This window comes from Canis lupus, chromosome 8 (assembly GCF_011100685.1).
Source record: "Canis lupus familiaris isolate Mischka breed German Shepherd chromosome 8, alternate assembly UU_Cfam_GSD_1.0, whole genome shotgun sequence".
In the NCBI taxonomy this organism is placed as follows: domain Eukaryota; kingdom Metazoa; phylum Chordata; class Mammalia; order Carnivora; family Canidae; genus Canis; species Canis lupus.
Genome location: NC_049229.1, coordinates 8,952,672 through 8,976,882, shown reverse-complemented (window position 1 = coordinate 8,976,882; position 24,211 = coordinate 8,952,672). Strand labels below are relative to the sequence as shown.

The 24,211-nt window shown below is 33.6% G+C and overlaps 1 long non-coding RNA gene across 5 annotated transcripts in view; it reads left to right on the top strand.

The window, feature by feature from the left end:
* The window catches only part of LOC102154002, a 261,351-nt gene that overhangs the window by 8,561 nt on the left and 228,579 nt on the right, over positions 1–24,211 (top strand). For 4 of the 5 annotated variants that reach the window (XR_005362823.1, XR_005362822.1, XR_005362824.1 and 1 more), the window contains exons 1-2: positions 1,493–1,661; positions 4,403–4,567. This is a non-coding gene — a long non-coding RNA (uncharacterized LOC102154002). Of the gene's footprint in view, positions 1–1,492; positions 1,662–4,402; positions 4,568–24,211 lie in introns of those variants that run through there. The other variant, XR_005362825.1, reaches the window with a different exon arrangement.

The following is a 24,211-nucleotide window of genomic DNA, read 5'->3' as shown; positions in this document are numbered from 1 at the left end:
ACATCATAACTTACTCTGCTCTGGCAGCACACACATGCACACACACACACACACACACACACACCCTGTGGTTAGTTTATTCCTTGCTACTTTTACAATCAGTTACTGCTTTGGTGAAAGCCTAAAGCTTAATCCATTAAGAGCCATTCAGAACAAAACAAACAAACAAAGCTTTAACCACTTCAGTGACAACAGTGCAGAACCAACAAGCAGCCTTCTTAGAAAACCCTAGTAATTTTAGGATCAATAGCCTCATACTGGATGCTTCTAAGTGATAAAGGCTAGAACATTTGTGCTGCCAGGTTTTAGAGAATAAAGTAAAACACAGACGTGTCTGGAAAAAATAATTTGATAAGTTTAGTTTGGAAATACCCATGTAGAGCAGAGGGCTGACTTAAGTCCCATCAACAGTCTTGATAAAAACAAGTTAATTTAAACATCACTTTGCACTGAAAATTTTACCTATGGGTCCTGAGGTTTGAAGCTTAAGATCTATTTTAGTCTTTCTCCAAGCTCGACTGCTTGCAGCTTTATTATTACTATTTCTAATTAATGTAAGTGAAATCTTTGATATAGCTGCACTTTTATCTATTTCTTTAAAAACAAATCTTATCTAATATCTCTATATTAAAGTATTTAGAAGAATGTTATAGTCTACTTGATTCAAGGCTACAGTTTTAACAATAAAACTAACAAATACATTTATATATGAGAAGAGCAAAAACAAACATTTTTTCCCACAAGATTAAAAGCCTGTTCATTTCCTTTTAGAATTATTTCATTGTATATTATCCTTTGTGAAAAACCCATTAGCTTCTTTTATACATCATCAAGTCTTAAATAATACCCCAGTGCTGCAGAATATGTTCCATGGAAAAAATCTACTGTCATTCCATAGAATAAAAAAGGCCGCCTACATCATTACATTATCCTTTTCAGTTTCACAAAACAATTTCACAATACTGTATCTCCTGTAGCTATAGTTTTTTAATGCCTTTACGTTTATACTTAATTATAAACTCAGTAATGAAATAGGAGTATTATTTATTATTTATCTCAAAATGTCAACTGGTTAGACTTTACCCACAAATTATCTGGAGGCATTAAATTATATACCTTCATAGGTAGTCAACAGACACTTGGTATTGCCTGCAGTATGTTTACAAGCTAATTTGTTTACTGAATATTGTCTACTCGTTTACATTTCTGCTTTTTTCAAAAAAGCAGATCCTCACTGAAGAAATATACTTAATATAAGGAATGTATAAAAGAAATCTTTTTAGTTTTAAAGACAAGCCTCAAATCAAAAGCAAAATAATTTCTCTGCTGAAATGTTATCAAATAACATTGACCATCAACATTTTACAGACTGAAGAAATAAATTACCCCGCAATACCATTAAAATGCATGATTTTCTTGTGTGTCAGGAATGCTGTGCAGTTTTGTCTGGATTCATTAAGGCGCTCACTGCATAAGTGCGTTGCCAACAGGGATGTGGGTGGCTGTAATGGCAGCCTGTAGGTTTGTATGGAAAACAAGTATGGCACAGTGAAAAAAATCCTTCTTTCACCCTACAGATACCTGTACGGAGAGCTTGGGAGGCATTTCCATAGGCTCATTGTCAAGTGAAAGTTAAAGCCCCCACTCACTGGGAAGCAAAGGTAAGTCTGAAAAACCGCATTGAAGAAAAAGGAGAGGGGGTGGGGGTGGGGATGAAATCACCTAGCATTGAAGCAGCCTAACCAAGTGACAGACACGTAGACAACTCTGATGCTGCCAGAACAACACTCTGCACAGCCCACCAGCAAGCAATTTGTCACTGCGACAAGAATATCCTCCGCAATTTGGCATCAGGGTCCTTGGACAGCCAACTGCGCCTGTACAGCACGAGACGTGCTATTCGGCAACGGGAAAGATGGGAACCAAGGTTCTCGTTATGTCCTAACGTGTTATTTTATGAAAAACATATCTTTTGTCATGATCAACACAGAGACAGAACAGTAGTAATTGATAATAATAACTGGGGACAAATAAGACAACAAATTGAGAAAAGTGTGTTCTTGTATGTTTTTGAGGTATCCTGCGTGTTGAGAAGATTTCAGGATGCTTGCTCTGTTTGTCTGGTATTTTATGGCACACTCCCACAGTGTTTCATAGAAATAATGAATCCATAGGTGCAAGAATGAACTGGGAAGATTTTCGGTAGTAAACCATTTGCTTTTAGCAGAACATACTCTTTGCTTTGTTTTAGAGTTTATGTGTTTGTGTGTTGTGTGTTGATTAATATGTCGCTACGTGCAAATCCTTTCTTACTGTCGGGATTTGAAATAAGACACAAAGAATTCAAGGTAAGTTGGGTTAATAAATGTGCAAAGGAAAGACCCTTACTCTTTACATTACTACTCTGGTAATCTATTATAAAAGTGCAGTAAAGGAGAGAAGCCAGGGGCATAGGATAAAGGTATCTGATAAATAACCAAGTAGTGTTCCCCTTGCCAATTACTTGGCATCTTACTTTGTAATTAATGCCACAGTAATGAAAAAAGTGGTAGGCACGAAGATTGGGCCTTTTGTGCATTCTATACAGAATCAAACACTCATAAAAATCTAGCTCAAAGCTAGCCTAGTTTGGCTCTCTCCACAATCAAAACTTGCTAGAGAATTAGAACAATCCCATAGGGTGTGTATGTGTGTGTGTGTGTGTGTGTGTGTGTGTGTGTGTGTGTTGCAGTGTATTATATAAGAGTGACATCAGGCAATTGTGGTACTGCTTTCTCTATCACACAGACAAGAGTGTCCTTCATTCCCCAGACGTGATAGAAACTTATACCCATTCTGCCAGTATCTCACATCATGGTATCTATTATGTGTTCACTAGTTGTCCTATGAAACACTTTAGCTAACTGCTACTTAAGTCGCTGTGAGAACTGCCCTGCAATGCCTGGTGCATTTCCCAGTAGCTTATGTATTTGCACTTTAGGGGAACTTTCAGGAAATACTAAAACTACTTAAAAAGTAAATAATAGTGAAAGTGACAACACTAATAGGCATTTTTTAAGAAGTAGGAAAGAATATAACTTAGGCAATTTGATATCATTTGAAATACAGTACAAATTTCAAAAATACCCTGTTAATATGACAATAATCCTAAAATATGAAAAAGGTATTTTTTTTTCTAGCTATACATATGAACCGGACGTTGAATGGTTTGGAGTTGGGGGCTTGATAAAAGAGATGTGTTTAACTGTGAAACTTAGAAATGGTATTAGGGGTGGAGTATGTTGAGTAGCTATGTACGCAGATGACTAAATGAAATGACCTTAGATTTATATCCTTCTAAGGGTAAGACACAAAAGGGAGAACAGAGGAATGTGAAAAGAGAACGTTCAAGGCTGGAGGGTACAAAATACAGTGGAGATCATAAAGAAAACTAACCCCTACTTTTCTAAGCTTTGCATGGGGTGTTTTCCTTGCAACTCCCATTAAAGTCAATGGGAATCATGCAGCTAAAACCCTGTGTAACTCTTTGACAATTTACTTCCTAGTGTCTGGAAAAGAGTACTACCTACTAAGGGCAATTTACTCATTTTAGTTTGTGCCTTCCATACAAAGATGAATTTGATAGCATATAGCAGGAGGAAAAGAGAGACTGCATTTAAGATTTTGTTACTGCAAAAGAAATCATCACTGAAAAATGTCACCTAAACTTTCACCTTGTTTAGCAACAACAATAAACAGAGAAAAGCAATCCAGTGAAAGAATATAAAAAGAAGTATGGACTTGATTACAAGAAAAAATGGTGATTGCTATATGAGGGTTTTTTTTTCCCATTTTAAATTCTCAAGCTCTGAACGCAATCGCAGGATAATAAGAATAGAGGACAATTCTTAAGACACCAAATTGAAGTTCTTGATTACTTGCTTTTTCCTATGCACCTCAAGTTGTACATATGTAAATATAGCAATGGTAGCCTTACAAAATCTTTAATAATAGAAGTACAGTGAAAGGGAGGGGGCTACCATAGCTTCTATTTATGGGTAGAAATATGGATAAAATGACAGATATTTATCCTGCTGTAAGCAATAACTAAATAAATGTATTGTATCCTCTATATAATATTATTTTTGAAAGCTATAGACTGTGCATGTTAAAAAGTACATGCTATTTATAATCTCTCTCATGAACTTGGAAACAGAAAACTAACACTGGCTTTCAAAGTCTTTATTTTTATTATAAGACTCTATATTTCTTTACTCTCAAGTGAAATGTCTATTTAGGTGCTTTACTGATATAATTCTTATAACTGTACAACCATATAATAAGCTTATGTGGGCTGAAGATACAGCTCTTGTGTTTTCTGAGTCCCTTCTCTGTGATTTGTTTTCTGACTTTTCCTTTGGAGGGTGAAGAAATAAGACACTACATGGCTCTGCTTTTTAGTGCGTGGATCAGAGACACATCTATGAACAGCTGCCTACGCAAGTTGATTACTGGGCAATATAATTTCTCAGTTTTTATGGGTAAATGAGTGCTTCTCGCCATGGACCTAGCTTGTGCATCAATTTAGGTAAGCATACTGCTGCAGCAGCCTTGAAACTATTGCTCTCTGATTGTACCAATTAGCAAATCCTGAACTTTACCACCAGGAAAAGACATAGCTCCACATTTATGAATGCCTGGCTTTTGAGAATTAGAGTAATTATGTCACCAAACGTACCACCGATTTTCAGATAGACATCTCAATAATTTTGTAAGAGTAAAAACCTTTCCAAAAGCACACTGATATTTTTATAACAGAAATAATACATAGGGATGAATACAGTGATTTGATATGTGAGAACATTTATGAGAGAGAGAGATACTTGAACAGAATTTAGATGTGTTTCTGGGCTGAATCTTTGATTATAAATTTCATGTTGGAGGGTTTTGACTGTGTGAGGACTTCTGAAATCTGATTTCCTTGGTGAAGGGAGTTGAGAATTCACAAAATAATAAAAAGCATGTGCTGTTATTAAAGTAGATTATGATACTATTATAAAATTGTAGACAGTGATAAATTTAAGGCATTATAAGTCTCTAAGTTGTAGTTTTAAAACTCACAGCTGGTTCTTACATCCCAGGCCATTCATCGTTTGTGACCAGATCACATATCCTTACACAAATACACATTAAAAGATTTCTGTTCACAAATTAAATCTGAATTGAATTTAACACACAAAGCTCTTTAGTTATCCATTAAGGTTTTGTTTTTCATTTTTTTTCTTCTTATAGTGTTTTTATAAACAGCCAGAATAAGTGAATATCAAAAATAAAAGTCAAGTATTACAATGGCAATGTCATTCACAATGTTACATTAACTTGTTTTCCTCCTATGTTATTATGACAGTGTTTTGTTTGGGGCAAGACACTGAATAATCATTAATGCTTTCCATGGAATCCTAGATGTATAGGATTATATGTTCTAGATTTCTCATTTTACGAATTGTCTTTGCCAGGAGCTGAATGAATGAGGTACTTTAACTCAAAATTAATCTCTGTTTACTTAAGGCTGGTTTTGCTAGAAATTTACTATAAATCGATGTTTTAAAGCACCGATGTGTAAGACAAATTTCAGTATTCACTTTTCTTCATATCTCCTTCCACATAGTTAAATTATTATGACTTTGAACTGACATCTATGCAGTGATTTTGTAGTATGTAGGTGGGAAAGACATACAGAAATAATATATTTCCCCTTGCAATAACTCAAAATCATGCATTTAGTTTGCAGAGCACACACACACACACACACACACACACACACACTGCATTTCTTTTAGATCAAAAAGCACAATTGTATATATTTGCCCTGAAACATTTCCCCAGTCCCGGGAATGGTGTTTCATGAACTGATTTTATCACCTGTACAAGAGAATTATACAAATATTCTCACTAAGAAACCAAATAAATAAGTGTATAGTCAAAGTAATGATTGGTTATATTCATAAGGATGAGTTTGTTTACATTATCTTCCTTACTAGGACCACATTTGTATCCCTATTTATCTTCATTTCTTCAAACATGGCACTTGAATGGCCTTCTATAACTAAAGTCTTTTTGGAAAGCTTAAGTGGGAGGAAGATAATTTTGGGGTAAGAGCAACGGTACTGTCAACACTATTGATTCTCTGGCCCCAAAGATCTGTGGGATTGTTCATTGTTCATATGGTAAATTTCTGATGCTCCACTTCAAAGATTTGAGGCCTGAACTCTTTGCTACGCCTAAGAGAAGGAAGCCACTATATAATAGGTTGAATAGTCTGGAGCAAAAGGTCACCCAATATTACATGTGCTTGTTTGGGACCAAAGCATGGGAAAGAAATCCTCCCAAGCAGTGTTAACTTACCTGCCCTTGAATTGGAGTGTGTGTGTGTGTGTGTGTGTGTGTGTGTGTGTGTGTGTGTAGCTTTAAGGGGATTCAAGCACAGGTATTGAAAAAGGAAGAGGACTTTTAAGGTGAAATGAGATCTGGAAATGTTTCAAAGATGCCCTAAAGCAGACAGGAGAAAATCTATTTCCAAGAGTAAGAACCTTGAGGCTTAAAAGTGAGGGTGCAGAATGAAAAACATTTTTTTTTACAGGTCTAAAGTATGTAATGAAGTAAGGCAATGGTTCAGGTGAAATGCAACATAATTTTCATAATTATTTAAGTGTGAAAGGCAAATAATTAGGTTCACTCATGGTCTTTCAAGTGACAGTGTTGGACGATGCAAAAACTCAGAAAATATTTGTCTGATTTTTCAGTATCATGCTGTATAAATCTGAGCAAATCATTTAAACTGTTCAGGGCCTGCATGGGTACAAAATGAACAGGATTCTAGCACTGTTAGCATAAGAAGGAATGCGGGATTTGTGATTATTTCTGATGCCGATGTCTTCATTGTTGTTTAAACTCTTATGCTTTGAAAGGGTATATTCTATTTACTGTGATAGTGTCACTCAGTTACTCATTTGTTCAAAGATATTTACTGAGTATTGACTAAATGCATGGCTATTCTTGCTATCAGAGTCCACTAAGGTAAAGTTCCAAATCTTTAAAATACTCAAGTCTGCTGAATGAAGCAATAAACCAAAACTAACCACACAATATCATAAGGGTTCTGATAAATGCACACCAACATTTCTATGGGAAGTCAGAAGAGGAGCTTCTGGTTTTGCCTCAGAGAGACTGGAAGGCTTCATAGGGGAGGTGATCACTCAATTAGATTGATGGTAAAAATGGGGTCACTTCAGTTTCTTGCCAATAGAGCAAAGACTGCCACGGGCTTTAAAGCATTCTTTTTTGTGTGTGGCTTTAAAAACTATTGTGAAGTTCTTCTTCTGCCAATTTGTTTTGATATTGGGCTTTCTTTGTTGTCTTCTTTTATGTTACATGGGAATGAAAGGGGAAACCAGTGACTACTAACGTGATTCATCCAGACTAGCTACCTATTCAATACCTCCACTTTTTGAATGATGTGTATGTATGCATGTGTATGTGTGCTCATGTATGATAAAGCAAACATAAGTGAGTATGACTAGGAGACTTCCATGTTATCTAAGTAAGATGTAGATAATAGGAATGGTGCTGAATGGTGCTGGCATAACAACAAACTCAAATAGGGAAACCTACACTAAAATTGTATTAAATATTTGATGGGATTCTAGGGCTTTCTAAGAACAACTGATGAAATATATATATATATATATATATATATATATATATATATATATATAGAGAGAGAGAGAGAGAGAGAGAGAGAGAGAGAGCTATATACATGTATAGAGCTATATATGCTTTTTTCCTTTTTATTATAGAATAGAAAGGATTGTGTTAGAAGGATTCTCTTTATCGCAGGTGTGAAAAAGAAGCAGATAGCAGGAGGGCTTGGGACACAGAAAATATTTGAAACAAAATTAGAATTTAATGACCTAGGCCAGTGTTCCTCAAACTATAATGTGCATTAGAACCACCTGCAGAACTTGTTAAAGTACAGTAGGCCTGGGGTTGGACTGATGAATTTTCATTTTTACAAACTCACAGGTGAGGCTGATGCTGCTGGTGGAGGATCACACTTGGAGAACCTCTAATCTAGACCAGTGCTTCTCAAATTTAATCTGTATATGAATCTCCTGGGGATCTTGTCAAACTGAAGATACTGATTTAGTAGGTCTGGGGTGCTTAGGAAAATCTGCATTTTGAACAAGCTCAAAGGTGATGCTGATGCTGCTGGTCTGCAGATCACAGTGTGAGAAGCAAGGCCTTTGGTGATTTCCTACATTAGGACTCCAAGTCATAGGACATGGCCTGATGATTTCAGAAAATAATAAGATCAACTAACAATTTTAAGTTCATTTTCTAAGCAAATAAGATCATATCCTTACCCATAATAATAAAAAATTAAAGTTTCTTCTTATATATCATGTGAATAATATTTCCACCCCACTGAGAGAAATATTTCCTGAGCTACTGTTCCCTGCATAAAATACCTGCCCTAGTTACTGTGAAAGTTAGGGGAAATATAGGTTTCTTCTTTCAAGTAGCTTCTATAACTACCTTGGCTGTATATTAAATGCATTGTATTTCTCCGGTTGTGATAAATTGTGGATGAGTATAGAAGGTAAAAATGGTTTGGTCTAATATGTCCAAAAGAAAATATTAGAAATAGTACTATTCAAGTTCTGTTATATAGCCACCCTCCTTATTTAAAATTTTTGTTTAGTTAGACAAGGTCTATTTATATAAAGCAAAGGTTGAACAAAATCTAGTGAAATGAGCTGGACAATTTGCTTCTTTTTGATGAGATAACAGTCCCTGATGGATTATATGGATGTGGGTGTGAAAGAGCCTTACTGTTAGGTATTGGCTGTCTTCAACCCACATTTTCTCAGTAATTGATAATTCTCCATTCCCTCTCTTCTGTGGAGCCCTTTTAAAAAGTATAGGAGTGAAATAATGATAGTATATTAAGGGATTTTAATTATAAATTTCCAAGAGAATATTCAAATAAAAATACAAGGAATAGCATCTGTAGTATATACTTTGGCCAACTCTGAGTGAGTTTAGGCACCCTAGGGATGCATACATTTCTAGTCTCCTTATGCCCCTCCAATTCACAAATTTTTAAATGGTTTGATAGTGTTAGATTCAATGACTCAACACAGTTTGAATAAATTTCTCAATTCTCAGTTTATTTTTTTGGTCTACTTGATCAAATATGGGTAACTGATTGTGATAATGCAAATACCCAAACCCTCAGCCAAATAAATGTAAATATACTTAAAGTATTAATATAATTTTTAACATTTATTTGTCTGGGGTATGTGATTTTTGTGTTATCATTTCTGAGGCTAAACTATTATCTTTACAACAATAATAGATATTTCAATGCTTTTGTCTTTCTACTCCTTCTTCCCATTTTCCAAGTAAATTAATTTTGATCCACTCACCAAATTGGACTATTCCAAGGAAAATTTTTACTTGCAGGGTATTTGACTTCTTAAAATACTACCCTTACATCTTAATATCTAACCAAATGAAATAGCAAACAATATAATTTTAAAATGTAGATGTTTGGGCTAGTAGAGCAGTGGTTTTTAACCTTTCTGGAAATATCTCTTTACAGAAAATGCTCATAAGTACACACAAAGAAATTTTACATACAAAGTAGTGCATATTTACTGGCCTTTTGAAGGAAAATTAACCACTTTGATCTTGATAATTGAGGTGAAGTTAACAAAAATGCCATCTTTTTTCTCCTTTCTTACAGAGACATTGAAACCAGATGGATCAATAGACTGTTTTTCTAAATACATCATTTTGTTTTTATTGCGTAAACCTTGCCTTACAAATAAGCCTTTATACTGATTTGTAACATGGAAGCAAGTGGACATCTGGCTTCTGTGAAAAATATGATTCACTCATTTGCATTTTTAAATTCCATTCATTCCATTTTTAAATTGTTCACTTGTCCTCTTTGCTCTTTCTAAAAGCAACTCTTCTTAGCTCTCTTCAATTTTAAATATCTACAGAGTTTATGTTAGTTATAGTTCAGAACCTCATCTCTTTAAAATTTTTAAATGGAAGTCAATATTCAAAGTCTACAGCATGTGTAAACCCACAATATCTAGGTAAGTGGGAAGTTAATTGAAACCAGTAAGGAATTTGGGTGACAAAAATCAGTTTGCTCATAGTATTTTATATTGGTTTTGGAAGGCTTTGACATATCTTTAATAGGCCATTTAAAAAATTTCAGGACCAAAATACTAATAAAAACATTTATTCTTCAGGTTGGTTGTATTTCTTCAAAAAATATTTTGGGTACTAAAGGGTATTTTTATCACTAATGATGTGCTGTAAGCAAATTCTGGGAAGAAAGAGGATAATGCTAATAAAATATTGTTCGCAACAATAGGTTTTGTGAGCAAAAATGGAAAGTATAAGGATTTGAAACCTGCAATATTTATTCATTAAGTACTAGACCTTCCTCTTTATATAAAGTGACAAATCCAGACTCTAATAATTTCCACAATGTTGCAATGAAATCTCATAATAACCAAAAGCAGAATAACCCAAGTTCCATTCCAATTTTAGATAAAACTTCTCATGAGCATTTTATTCTTCATCTTAAATAATCAGCCTCTATGGAATCCCAGCATTTCAAAATGATAGGGCTGAATATTTAAATAGTTAATCTCTTTGCATATTGCATATTTCCCTCTAACTGACTAGTAATGTCCTGGAAAAATGTGAATGTGTGTGTGACTGTATGTGTGTGTGTGTGTGTGTGTGTGTGCGTGCATGTGCAAATGAAAAGGTTTTCCTTCAGTTGAGTGGAATAGCTGATGGGTCTAAGACTAGATAGTGGACATGGATAATCAGGATAGACAAAGATGAGAGATGGAGAGAAGTTAGTCCATTGTGGTCTTTGGCTGTGAATTGTGGACTTGATTTTAAAAGGATAGCAAAAGATACTGCTTGTCTAACAACTTCAACCACATGTGTTTTACAGAGATTTACTTAGGGAGCATAAAGAATGAACATTACAGAGGTAGAATGTTGAAACTGGAATCAAGAGGACTGGGTAGCTGAAGTTATCAAGTTCTGAGCTTTTGTGCCATCATTTATAATTTATGTTTTATTACTGGTGTTCTTTGCTAATAACATTGTGCAGTTGAGAACATTTTTTAAGAGCATGCTGGTTTTGAAAATAGAAGTGAATTTGGTTAAATTTCCCTGCCTTGATTTCATGACAACTACCACATTGAACTAAGTCATATTCCCGTTTAGGGTTTAGTGCCTATAATTGGAGGAAATAGATGCTTGGTTTAATTATTAGGTCCACAGAACTGTTAGAGAAGGAGAGCACTAACAACGAGAAGTGGATCCCTAAAGGAGCCTGATACATAACAAATAGATGAACATGATTCTGGTGAGGTAAGGCAAATTGGTCCCATAAATCATATCATAAATAACTCTCCTGTTTTGCAGAGGATGAGATGTACTGTCATCAGGACACCCACTAGATCTTTCAAGGCGTTGTTACTACTTTCATATATATTACATGGAAGTTTAATATGGATGTTACAATCTTCAGTTCCTTTAAGAACAAGAAACAGTCTTCCTCTCTCTCCCACTGAGGCCACTGTCAGAATTCAGGATCAGGAGACACATTCTCTCCCTAAAAGGAAATTTAGCTGCCCTCTTGGTGGGAGAGAGTAAAGGTATGTAAGGTGTTGAATGCTGATTTAGCATGTCAGTCAGGCTGTCCATCTGATAGAATAGAAAGAATTGAAGAAGCTTTGAAAAAACAGGTGTGGAGAGAAATGTGTACAGCCGTCCAGAGAATTTTGTGTCTGGAACAAATGTTCATGGATTTCTCCACTGAAGGTGATATTAGAAGCTAGTTTCTGAAACATGACTAGAGGAGTCTGTGTCTGGTAGACTAGGTCAAAGGAGAAATTGGATATTTGAGTTGGCAGGTCACAAAACAAGTGCTGAATCAATCAGTTGTCCTCTTTTAGTAAAATCCCAGATGGATTTTGGCTGTGTTTTTGATTCATTCTGCCTCACTTGTTAGAGGGGATAATGTGAGTTATGTTAGAGGGGATAATGTGAGTTATGTCCTACTCACTTGTGAGTTATGTAGCCACAATACAATAAGATAATTATTTCTCAATACATTGTATTTTAGGGGAAAAGTACAAGCATGTGAAAATCTAAGATATAAGCATTCTAAAGTGCCTTATAGTGTCTTTCATTTGGAGTTATTGTTACAGAGGTATTTATAATCAGAAGTCCTTAACTTGTGTTTGCCATTAGTAAAACTGAAGACGAATTGAAGTCTTCACAAAGCCAGTATAAAACCCATAGCTCCAAAACAATTTATTGATATTACATGTCAGTAAAGAACATGAAAAGGCAAAGCTAAAATATTTCTTCTGAATCCTGTTTTTCTCTTATTTTATTCCAGTGTAATTAACATACAGTGTTATATTCATTTCAGGTATACAATATCGTGATTCAACAATTCTATATATGGAATGTATTTATATTCTATAAATTCTATATGTTACTCAATACTCATTGAGATAAGTGTACTCATAATCCTCTTCACCTATTATACCCATCCCCCACCCCTACTTGCCTTCTGGTAACCATCAATTTGTTTGTTACAGTCCAGTCTGCCTTTTGGTTTGTCTCATTTTTCTTTTTTTCATTTGTTTTGTTTCTTAAATTCCACATATAAGTAAAGTCATATGGTATTTCTCTTTCTCTAATTTTATTTAGCATTTACCTTCTAGATCCGTCCATGTTCTTGCAAATGGAAAAATTTCATTCTTTTTTATGGCCAAGTAATATTCCATTCTATCTATCTATCTATCTATCTATCTATCTATCTATCTATCTATCTATCTATTTATCATCTATCTATCATCTATCTACCTACCATCAGCATCATCTATCACATATTGCTTATGCATTCATCTATTGATAGACACTTGGGCTGCTTCCATAATTTGGCTGTTGTAAATAATGCTGCAATAAACATAGGGGTACATATATCTTTCTGAATTAGTGTTTTTTAACCTTTGGTAAATACCCAGTAGTGGACTTACTGTATCATATGATAATTCTATTTTTAATTTTTTGAGAAACCTCCATACTGTTTTACACCAGTTTGCATTCCCACCAACAGAGCAAGAGGGTTTTTTTCCTCCATATTTTTGCCAAAACTTGTTGTTTCTTGTGTTTTTTATTTTAGCCATTTTGACAGGTGTGAGGTGATAGCTCATTGTGTTTTGATTTGCATTTCTGTGATTATTAGTGATGTTTAGCATCTTTTCATGTGTCTGTTGGCCATCTGTATATCTTCTTTGGAGAAATGTCTTCTGAAGCCTATTTTCATTACTATGTAATTATTTCTTTTGTGTCCAGTAAACTTTTCAATGAAGTAAAACACATATTCAAAAATGCACAGATTTGAATGTACATATTATTGAATATTTGAACAAATTCAATACATCCATGTAATCCTCAGTGATTTAAAGGAATAGAACAATATTGGCATATAGGAAATTCCCCTTTGTCCCATCTTGTCACTACCCCCCAAAAGAAATCACTATCTTAATTCTTATTTGCTCTGATTGATTTTATGTTGTAGACCTTTTTATAAGTAATAACATATAGTATGTACTTTGTTATATCCATGCTATAAACCAAGATTGTGTAATTGCAGTTCTTTTATTTCATAGCTGTAGAGCATTTCAATGCATGAATATACCAAAAATCATTTATTCCTACTTTTGATGGACACAGTCATTTTTAATTTCTGACTTCTATTGATCTTCTCATTTGTATTTTGAATATGTAAGTATGCTTTTCTGCTAAATATATACCAATGAGTGGAAATACCAAGTAAGATATGTTCAGCTGTGGTAGACTTGACCAAACAGTTTTCCGAAGTGATTGTGTCATTTCATGCTTATACCAGCATATACCAGCAGTGTATGATGTGCTTCCAGAGTTTGGTGTTATACTTTTTTTTTTTTTTTTTTTTAGCCATTTTGGTGGCTATGTAGTAGTATGTTATTGAAGTTTTAATTTGTTCTCTTTTGGTAACTGATAAGTTTTGGTCACTTTCCCTGTGTTTATTGGTCATGGGATATTCTCTTTTATGAAGTATGGGTTGCCCAGTTTTCTTTTGGGTTTTCTATCTTTTTTTTCTATCTTTTGATAGTTTTGTAGTACTTGGTATATTCTGCGTATCTGTCCTTTGTGAGATAAAAGCTTTTAAACCATATTTTTTTCTAGTATATAATTTGCCCTTTTCACTTCCTTACTGATGACTTTGGATTAATATAATCTTTTAATTTTAATGTAGCCTTTTCTTTTATGATGAGCACATTTTGTCTCGTGTTACAGATGTTGTCTTTACTCCAAGGATGTAACAGTATCCTCCTATTTGGGGAGAAACTATATATTTACCTTTTATTTTTGTATCTATGGATCAACTGTATTGATTTTTGTGTATGCTATAGTATAGGAATCAGTTATAATTTTTTTCCTTATGTATATTCAATTCACCTAGTGTCATTTATTGAAAAGATGCTTCTTTCTTTCTTTCTTTCTTTCTTTCTTTCTTTCTTTCTTTCTTTCCTTTTTTTTTTAAATTACAGATTTATTTATTCATGATAGACACACAGATAGAGGCAGAGAGACACAGGCAGAGGGAGAAACAGGCTCCCTGTGGGGAACCCAGTGCAGAACTTGATCCCAGATCCCTGGGATCATGCCGTGAGCCAAAGGCAGATGTTCATCCACTAAGCCACTAAGGCATCCTGAAAAGACGCTCCTTTCAATTTTGTAGTTCAGTGTCACCTTTTTCATAAAGCAAGTGACTATGTGTATGTGTGATTGTCATTAGGTTCTTTTTCTAAGTTTCCTTGTGCACTATGCTGTCTTAATTATACTTTCTATTAAATCTTGATTTCTAGTAATGTTTATATCCTTTGATTTTTGTTCTTTTTCAGGACAATGTTGTTATTCTTATCCCTTTGCATTTAAAATTATCTTGCTAATTTCCACATTACAAAATGTTTGCTAGAAATTTGATTGGGAGAAGTGCTATGCTTTCAACACTGTACTCTGTTCATAAACATGGTAAAATCCTTTCATTTATAGTTTTAATAGTCTTATTTAATTTCTCTCAGTATTTCAGAGTTTTATGGGTAGAAGTCTTATATGTGTTTTGTTAGATTTTTTACTTTGGCCTTTGCTTTTTTTGGATGATATTGCAAATTATATGTATATTTTTAGAATTTCACTTTGTAATTGTTAGTGGTCTATATAAATATAGACCAATATATATTTATGTTGATTATTTTTCCAGTTCCTTTGCTTAATTCTAATGGTATATAAATTCTAATGGTTTTACTATAAATTCAAATGGTTTTACTATAGAAGACTTTGGATTTTATAAATATACAGTTATGTTATCTGTAAATAATGTTATGTTTCTCTGTAATTTCTAAGTCTTATACGCCTTATTTCTTTTTCTTCCTTATTATTTTGACTAGATGTTGAACAGAAGAGGTACTAATGGACATCTTTGGTTCTTTCTATACAGGTACCTATCAATGGGTTAAAGAAGTTTTAGTCTATTCTTAAAAGTGTACCGGTCAATTTCCTAATACATATGGATTTTTCACTTATCTTTGTAAAAAAAATTGTTTTCTAATCTAATAGCAATGAGGTCAGAGAATATGCCATGATTTCAATTCTCTGAAATTTATCGAATATATACCAAGATTGATAAAATGTGGTGTATTTTGGTGTACATTCCGCACGTGCTTGAAAGAATGTATATTCTATCACATTTGAGGATGGTGTTCTTTTTTTTTTTAAGATTTTATTTGTTTGAGAAAGAGAGTGGAGGGGGGAGGAGCAGAGGGAGAGGGATAAGAAGACTCTGTGCTGAATGTAGAGCCCAATGTGAGCTTGATCCCAGGACCCTGAGATTATGACCTGACCTGAAACCGAGTCAGATGGTTAACCAACTGAGGCACCCAGGCACCCCAAGGACAGGGTTCTAAATAAGTAAGTTAGGGCAAAAGTATTTATTTTCTTGCTAAATTCTTCTATATTCTTATTGTTATTTTGTGTATTTATTGTATTATTACTAAGAGAGGTATTAAAATCTTCCAATATGATTTTTGATTTGTGCCTTTTCTATTTCTGTCCATCTTATTTTGCTTTGTATATTTTAAAGCAAAGTCATCAGATGTATATAAATTTAAATTGCTATATTTTCCAGATGTATTAACTCTTATCATTAGAAAATATCCCTTTTATCTCTAACAAGATTAATTATCTGCACGTCTACCTTGTTTTATTTTAGTATGGCTATACTAGTCTTCTTTTGCTTAGTATTTGCAGGATATGTTTTCTGGCCTTTACTTTCAAGTTCTTCATGAATTTAGGTTTTTTTTTAATAGCATATAGCTAGACTTTTTTTTGAATCATCATATATATTTGTTTTACATTTTACTTAATGTAATTGCTGATATATTTAATTTTATATTTACTATCATACTACTTATTTCTTGCTTACTACATAATTTTCATTTTACTTTACCTTCTTTTCTTATTTTGCACTAACCACTCAAATATTTTCAGCAATCCATGTCCCTTTCCCTGAACTCTTGGCTAGTTTGGTAATTATGCTTATTTTTTATTGATTACCCTAGAGATTATAACTCACATCCTTATTATATGGCTATCTATTTTAAATTTATACTTTTACTATTTCTCAGACAAGCAAGGTACATGGAACACTTTATCTCCATGTACCCATTTCTTGACTTTTGTATTATTGCTGTCAAACATTTCTATTCTAACTATATTTTAAACTATAAAATATATCATTTCTTTTCATAGTTTTAATATCCATTTTGATGTATAAACATACTTTTATTTTCCACTGTTCTTTATTCTTCTCTGCATTTCTCTGTTTGCTTCTGGATTCATTTTCATTCTGCTGCAAGAAATCTTTTACTATGTAATGTAACTCTACTGCTATGGATAATCTTAGTTTTTTTATTTTTAGTTCATCTTCACTTTTTGAAGGATATCTCATCTGGGTATAAAATTCTAATTTAGTGGGTTTTTTTTTCTTTCAGCACTTTAATGATATTTCATTATCTTCTGGTTTCCATTGTTTTTTTTTCTTTTTTCACTTCTTTGAAAGTAATGGCTTTTTCACCCATTGGGGATATTAAACTCTTTATCTATGGTCTTCACCTGTTTTTTGATGAAGAAACTCAGTGTGGTTTTCTTTGTGTAATTTTTTGGAAGTTCATAAGACACTATATTTACACTTGCAGTTTTTCTTCAACATTGGAAAATCCTTGGTAATAATCCCTTTAAACTACATTTACCACATTCTCCCTATCCACTTTTCAAGGACTCAAATTGCATATATGTTCGACCTTTTAAAACACAGCTCACATGTATCTTATGCTCTTATCTGTACTTTCTGTTCATTTTATCCTCCATGCTTCAATCTAGATATTTTCTAATGATCTATCTTCCAGCTCTGTTAACCTTCTTTGAGCTCTTTCCAAACCATTGTTAAGCCTATATTTTGAAATCTAAATTTAAGTTACTATAATTTTTAGATCTAGATGTAATTTTTCAATCTAGAATTTTTATTTGGTGCTTTTGATATGTCCTGGTTGTATGGTAAGTTTCTTTGGCTTGTTTAATTTCTTGAATATATTGATGTGTTTATCTTAAATTCCATGTCTCATAATTCTAATGTTTGTGTCACCTCTGGGTCTGTCCTATTGTGTAGTTGTTGTTTTGATAATTTTTCTTTAATATAGCTGTAACTTTTTATCCTAGAATCCTAGACATTGTATTTGATTGTAGGAACTGATTTCTGTATGTCATTCCAGAGAAGATTTACCACATCTTCTAGCAGGTAAAAAAAGGACAGAAAATATCAAACAAATGATGAATTGAGCTGACTGAAGGTTGATTTTCTAACCTTGTAATGGTTAGTTATCCTCTCATTTATCTCTTTTCAACAGTACAGCCTCAAGGGTTTTAGCCGAGAGGCTTCCCAGAGCCATGAAAATGCTAATACTCTGTCCTGCTTTATATTTGCTTTCTGCTTAGCTTCTTAGTGTAATGATCAATGTTGCTTTATAGGTAACTTCTGTGAAGAGGAGAGATTCTTCCTTTTTTGGAAACGCTAGTGTCCTCAAATTCCTGCTTGTTTAGCACAAAACTTTAGTTTTTGCCTTTTCATCAGGTAGCAGCTGACCTCTACATGCTTTGTCATCTCCCTGCCCTAAGCCAAGTATTGCCATATGCTACAAAGGAAAATAAATATTGAAAAAAATTTGATTTGTTTTATTAAGTTCCTTTTTCTCCAAAGGTTTGCCGCTCAAATCCTGGATGTTCCATCAATTCTCCAATATCTATAAGCTTACATCTTTGTATGTTATTCAGCTTTTCTTAATTGTCCTCAGTAAGATCCTTGATTTACTATAAGCTGCTCTAAAAACATACGTTTTTAAAAAGATTTATTTATTTACTTGAGAGATTCTCTCTCAGGTGGGAGGGGCAGGGAGGAGGAAGAGAGAATCTCACGCATACTCCATGCTGAGCATGAAGCTCCATGTGGGGCTTAATACCATGACCCTGACATTATGATCTGAGCTGAAACCAAGAGTCAGAGGTCCAACCGACTGTGCCACCCAGGCTCCTCTTCTGTATATATTTTTTAGAAGTAATTGGATTAGCAAAGATTGAGTGATATTTTACATATTAACAATTTGTTTTAAAATAAATTATTCAACATCCTGTATCACTCCTTATTAAAAGGAGCTCCACTAACTTTTTGAGCATCCTTTCTTGAGTATGTTTATTATGAATCTGAATTCAGATAACTTTCCATTATGATTTTAAAAATTTGTGCTATGTACTTTATTTTATTTTTTTAAAGATTCATCTATTTATTTCAGAGAGAGAGTAAGCAAGGGGAGGGGCAGAAGGAGACAGGAAGCTCGAGCAGATTCCCAGATTCACTGCTGAGCATGGAGACTGCCCTAGACTTGATCCCAGAATCCTGAGATCATGTCCTGAGCTGAAATTAAGAGTCAGCCACTTACCCAATTGAGCCACCCAGTTGTCCCAATGTTGTACACTTTAGAAGCCTCATTGTGTTTTCAAATATTAATCATACAGAATTTTCATATGTGGTACTGTATTTATAAAGTGATAACAAAATAGGAGGAAAATATCCCTCAGGGCATCATAATAGTTGGTTTTTGAGGGACAAGTATATATAGGTCTTTTAAAATTATCAATAATTAAGTTCTCTTGAAAGAACCTCAAGAAATCTATTCAGTAATATAATGAACACTGAATATGTTAGAATGGATTTTGATTTTCATAGCTTTAAGTTAGTTAAAAATTGATTTAGTAAGAATCATAGCTTTCAATTAGTTAAGAATTAATGTAAGAAGCCTCACTTCATTTGAGGTTTATAAACCCTTACTCAAGAACCATCATTAGGAAAACCCTGTTACATGAAAGATTTTTGGAACTGCTATGTTTAGCTCTTGTTTCCCTTTCGACATTGCATGATCACTGCTTGCACCAAAGGTGCATCACACATGTTCTATCAAGACCATGACTGGTCTTTCTTTGTATCTTAGTATTTGCATTTTCAGGGAGGATTAATTCCAGTTTTTCTTCCCATTCTCCCATGTAGTTTTAACCTGACCTAGATCTCATCTATTTAATAACAGTACTATCAAATAGTTGATCTGATAAACTGATATATAATAATAAAATAAATGTTTCAAGTGGCAAGCTTTAAACATCTCAGTCAGAATATTTTATTATAACAGCTCTTGAATAAAATAACCTTAATAGTACTGTTATTGTACATTTTCAAAGACAAAAAACATTGCTTTCTTTTCAGTAACCATTTGCATGAGTTTTTAAACCACAGCTTCATGGTTATAAACATATAGATTTGAATAAGTTCTAAACAATTTTCCCTCAAACCAATTCAAACCTTAACAACTGTCATAGTAATTAAGATATTCTTTTGCTTTGAAACTTTTCTTTCAACCAAGGTAGCATCTGGTTTTCTTTATTTTGACAATTGCAGTTTTCCAGTTTCAGGACTTTTTTTACATTATCCTTCAAATTAAGGTTGCATAGTGTCTGCCAGTTTTCATGGTTTGCAAGTATAATACCCATTGGATGTTTTTATTGGAAATTACAGATTTTTGTTTTATACACTAAGTTTTTAGGAGAAATATAATTTGTAAATCCATGAAAGAATGAATCCATTTTCATTCAGATCTCTAAATTATTTTATTGCCTCTGTTCTGCAAAGATACACTTGTCTCAAGGGAGTTCAAGGAGGCATTAGAAAACAAAAGGTATATGTGTTGCCACTTGTATATAAAAACAGTTTTGTATAGATACTTTACATGAATCAGGAAAAAGCATGAAAAAGAAAAAAGAAATATTACATTGCTCATGGCCTTTATCCTCAAACTTTACTGTCTTAATATTAAAAGACTTATTTTCAGATTACTCCTTTTATAGAAATTATCAACAGTATACCAGTATCACTGTGATTACATTATTATTCTCTTGTATATATCATTAAACACCTTACTACTTAATTATGGTCTCTAAATGATGTTAATATAAAAATGTTGTGACTTCAAAACATTGAAAATTCCTGGTCTAGCTGTTATAACACCATGTCCACAAGATATAGCTATATGCCTGTTTTATACTGCACTTATGTTTAAATTTAATGCCAACATTTCATTGCTAAGAAACATGTTAAATGAGGATGGAGATGCCATATTTATTGAAGGGCACATCTACATTGGCAGGTGTTTTCTGAATTAAACATTTGTTTCAGATAATATTTTATTCAGGAGCATCTTATCAGCCAAAATGTTTTCTCTCTTTTTTTTTCAAGTTTTGAAAATTCCAGTTTCCTCACCCCATATTCTAAGCTGGAAATGTTTGGGAAGAAATATTCTTTTCCTTTGGTCCCAACTGCTCCAAAACTCTCATTTCCTCAGTGAAAATCTTCAGTCCAGGGCTGGTATTCACACAGAATATTTCAGCTCTTCAGACATTGAACTTTATTTTCCAAATGCTTTTCTTTAAAAATAGGCTTTTAGATCGGAGGTTTTCATTTGGAAATAGTCAAAAGACTATGTAAGTGTGCAGGTGAAGGTGAAGGGACTAGAAAAGGAACATTTAGAATATGACACTTGTCTAAGACAATTTTCCTACTACGCTCAGAAAGATGAGTGATTGAGGTTCTTTAAGACATTGCTGACAATGTCTGGAATTAATACATTTAATTCTAAATCTGTGCAATTTGACCTTAATTTTGGTGAACAAAAGTTACACTTTGCACTAATTTGCATTGCTGCTACTTTCATTTTAAATTGGAATTTTTTATCACCATCCATCTGTAAGATACCTCCTGTTACTAATTTCTGACGTGGATTCCCTCATTAATATGAGATTCACAATTGCATAGATTAAGTTATCTGATCATATCTGGCTCATCCCATGTTGTATCATTCTGTTCCTATATTTGATAGATAGTGATTTAACTGTGACAATGTTAGTATATAAAGATAATGAGTCAGATACTAATATTGGAAGAGTAAAATTTTAATATATCTGTTGACATATTATTTTACAGGATTTAAAATTTTATTAGGTTCAGTTTTCTTTCTTAGTCATTTTAATAGAGTAGAAAACATAAATCTCACATTTTGTAGTATTATAATAAAGATTTATATTTAAATAGTGTTAAAATGAGAACTTAAATGGTTTCTAATTAAATATTATGCACATGTGAGTAAGAGTTTCTTTTTCTTTTCTTTTTATGAGTAATCATTTTGAAAGTGCTTTAAGCAAAAGAAATTTGTTTCTTGTAACAACCTTCACAAGTACATGAGACAATATAGAATATATTGTTTTTAATAACATTTGAAAGTCAGAAGGTTGAGTTAGTGAGAGAGTAAGGATGTACTGCTCACAGAAACTCTTAATATCCTTAATTGGTTGTTTAAATCAGGAACATAGAAACAAAATTTCTCACCAAAACACATGAGTGCAGTGAACTGAAGATTCTTTAAGATCTGGACTTAATAGCTTTGTAAAGTATTGATAGAGATGTCAAGTATCTTCTTCATAATCTCAGATTTAACTCTACCTGAATTAGCCAATGCTAATTCAGTCTACTGAATTAGCAGTTTCCTGAGTTACTTGGAAATTTTCAGCATCTGTTTCTTTATTTGAGCTTCTCTATTAAAAATTTTATCTTTAATATATGATAATTTCCTGAAAGATTAAAAAGAACTCTTACTGCTCTTTGGTTTCAGTGATTATGATAAGCTCTATATAAGCTTGTGCATTTTTAATCTCTATCTTCCCTCTTACTTGGTCCTTATTACCTATGATTGGGGCTACTCTTTCCCCAACCCGCTCAGTGTTTAGACCTGTGGAGAAACATGCCCTTTTACTAGTGCTTCCTAGAAATTATGTGTCTATTTTATCTTCTAGAAAATAAAGATGATGCTACTCATCTTTCTGTCTGAGTGGTCAGACACTAAAGGAAATAATCTTTATGAAGGTGCCGAGACCAGTGCCTTGTACATAGAAGGTGCTATTACATTTTGAATCTTTTACCATCTCTTGTCTTCTTGCTAAACCTCTTTTCACATGATGAGAATTGCTGATGCCCTGGCTAAGGAGATCTTTGGAAGCCAGTAGATATTTCGTGTTCATAGTAAGTGGAGCCTGCCTACCCGATTAGACACTTCTCTGTTGCTTACTGGACCTTGAACTCCTCTGTTAACCTTCTATGTAGATTTCTTGCCATTAGACTTAATTGAGACTTGAAGCCTAAACTATTAGAAGCTGTAATCTATTCCTAATGGCATACCAAGTGCAGAAAAGAATTGAAAAACTCAATAAAAGAATCCTAGAGTGAGAACCAGGGTGACCACTGAGACTATGATGGAAAAATGGAAAGAACTCTGGCTGAGTGGTCAGAGACCCTTTCTCTTTCCTAGTTTTAAGTGTGACATGATAGCAGGCTACTTTAACTTTAAAAAAATGGCATGACCAGAATCTGTGAGCTCCTGGAAAAGGAGATTTACTTAAGATTATCTAATCCAATGTCCCCTACAAATTAATGTTTTATAAATCTCATTCTAGAAGACACTGGACAGCTTCAGTGAGAAAGCTAGCTTTAAGAACATGACAATCCTGTATCTTAACTAGCCATTCTGAGAGGAATATATATCATCAAACCTTCATATTTTCTATCAAATCCATTTCACTATAAAAGGTGTCATTTACAAAGGCCTTTCTGGCTTATTTAGTGTCACAAAATGACATTAATCATTGTTGGAAGCTAAAAACAAGCAAGAGTGAAGGCATCCTGTTATCATAGAACATCTATATCTTTTTACCTAATTTTAGAATATGAGCTGTGTCATTACAAAAAGCTTATTACCAATTCCTACATCTTAACAGAGTTTCTTTTCTCTTTGTGGATTAAAGGTAATTTCTTATCAGCCAATATTAAGTTAGTTGAATCCTAATTAACTCCTATGGCATGTCTTCCATTTGTAATACGTGGTGCAGGAATGCCTGGTGTACCTCTCCCACTTTTGTGGCTGTTTTGGAACCCTTGGAACAGAAAGCAGAGGTTCATAAAGGTTAAGGACCATACCCTTTGGCCCATGATGTGTTGAAGAACCTAGGGGGTAAATTCATGTTCCGGCACATGGGTAGAGGCAGAGAGACTGAAGGGATTCCTGACCTTTCTCTGCCAAAACACAGCATGGGCCCCTTTGCCCTCTCAGTGTCCCAATTCCTCATGTGACAAATGAGGTATGACTAAAGCCCAGCATTTCTCCAGTCCTTTCACGTTCTAATCATCCAAAGAACTCTTCAGTTAGTTAATAATTCCTTTTCATCGTAGTAGAGCCGTAGAGCATAATTTCGATCACAGTTATGCAAAGCTAAGTGAAGCAGAGTTAATTCATAGGCATTTCATATTTTCTATGTCAAATAGTTTTGTAGATGAAAATAAGCCCTGGGATAGTTGTCACAG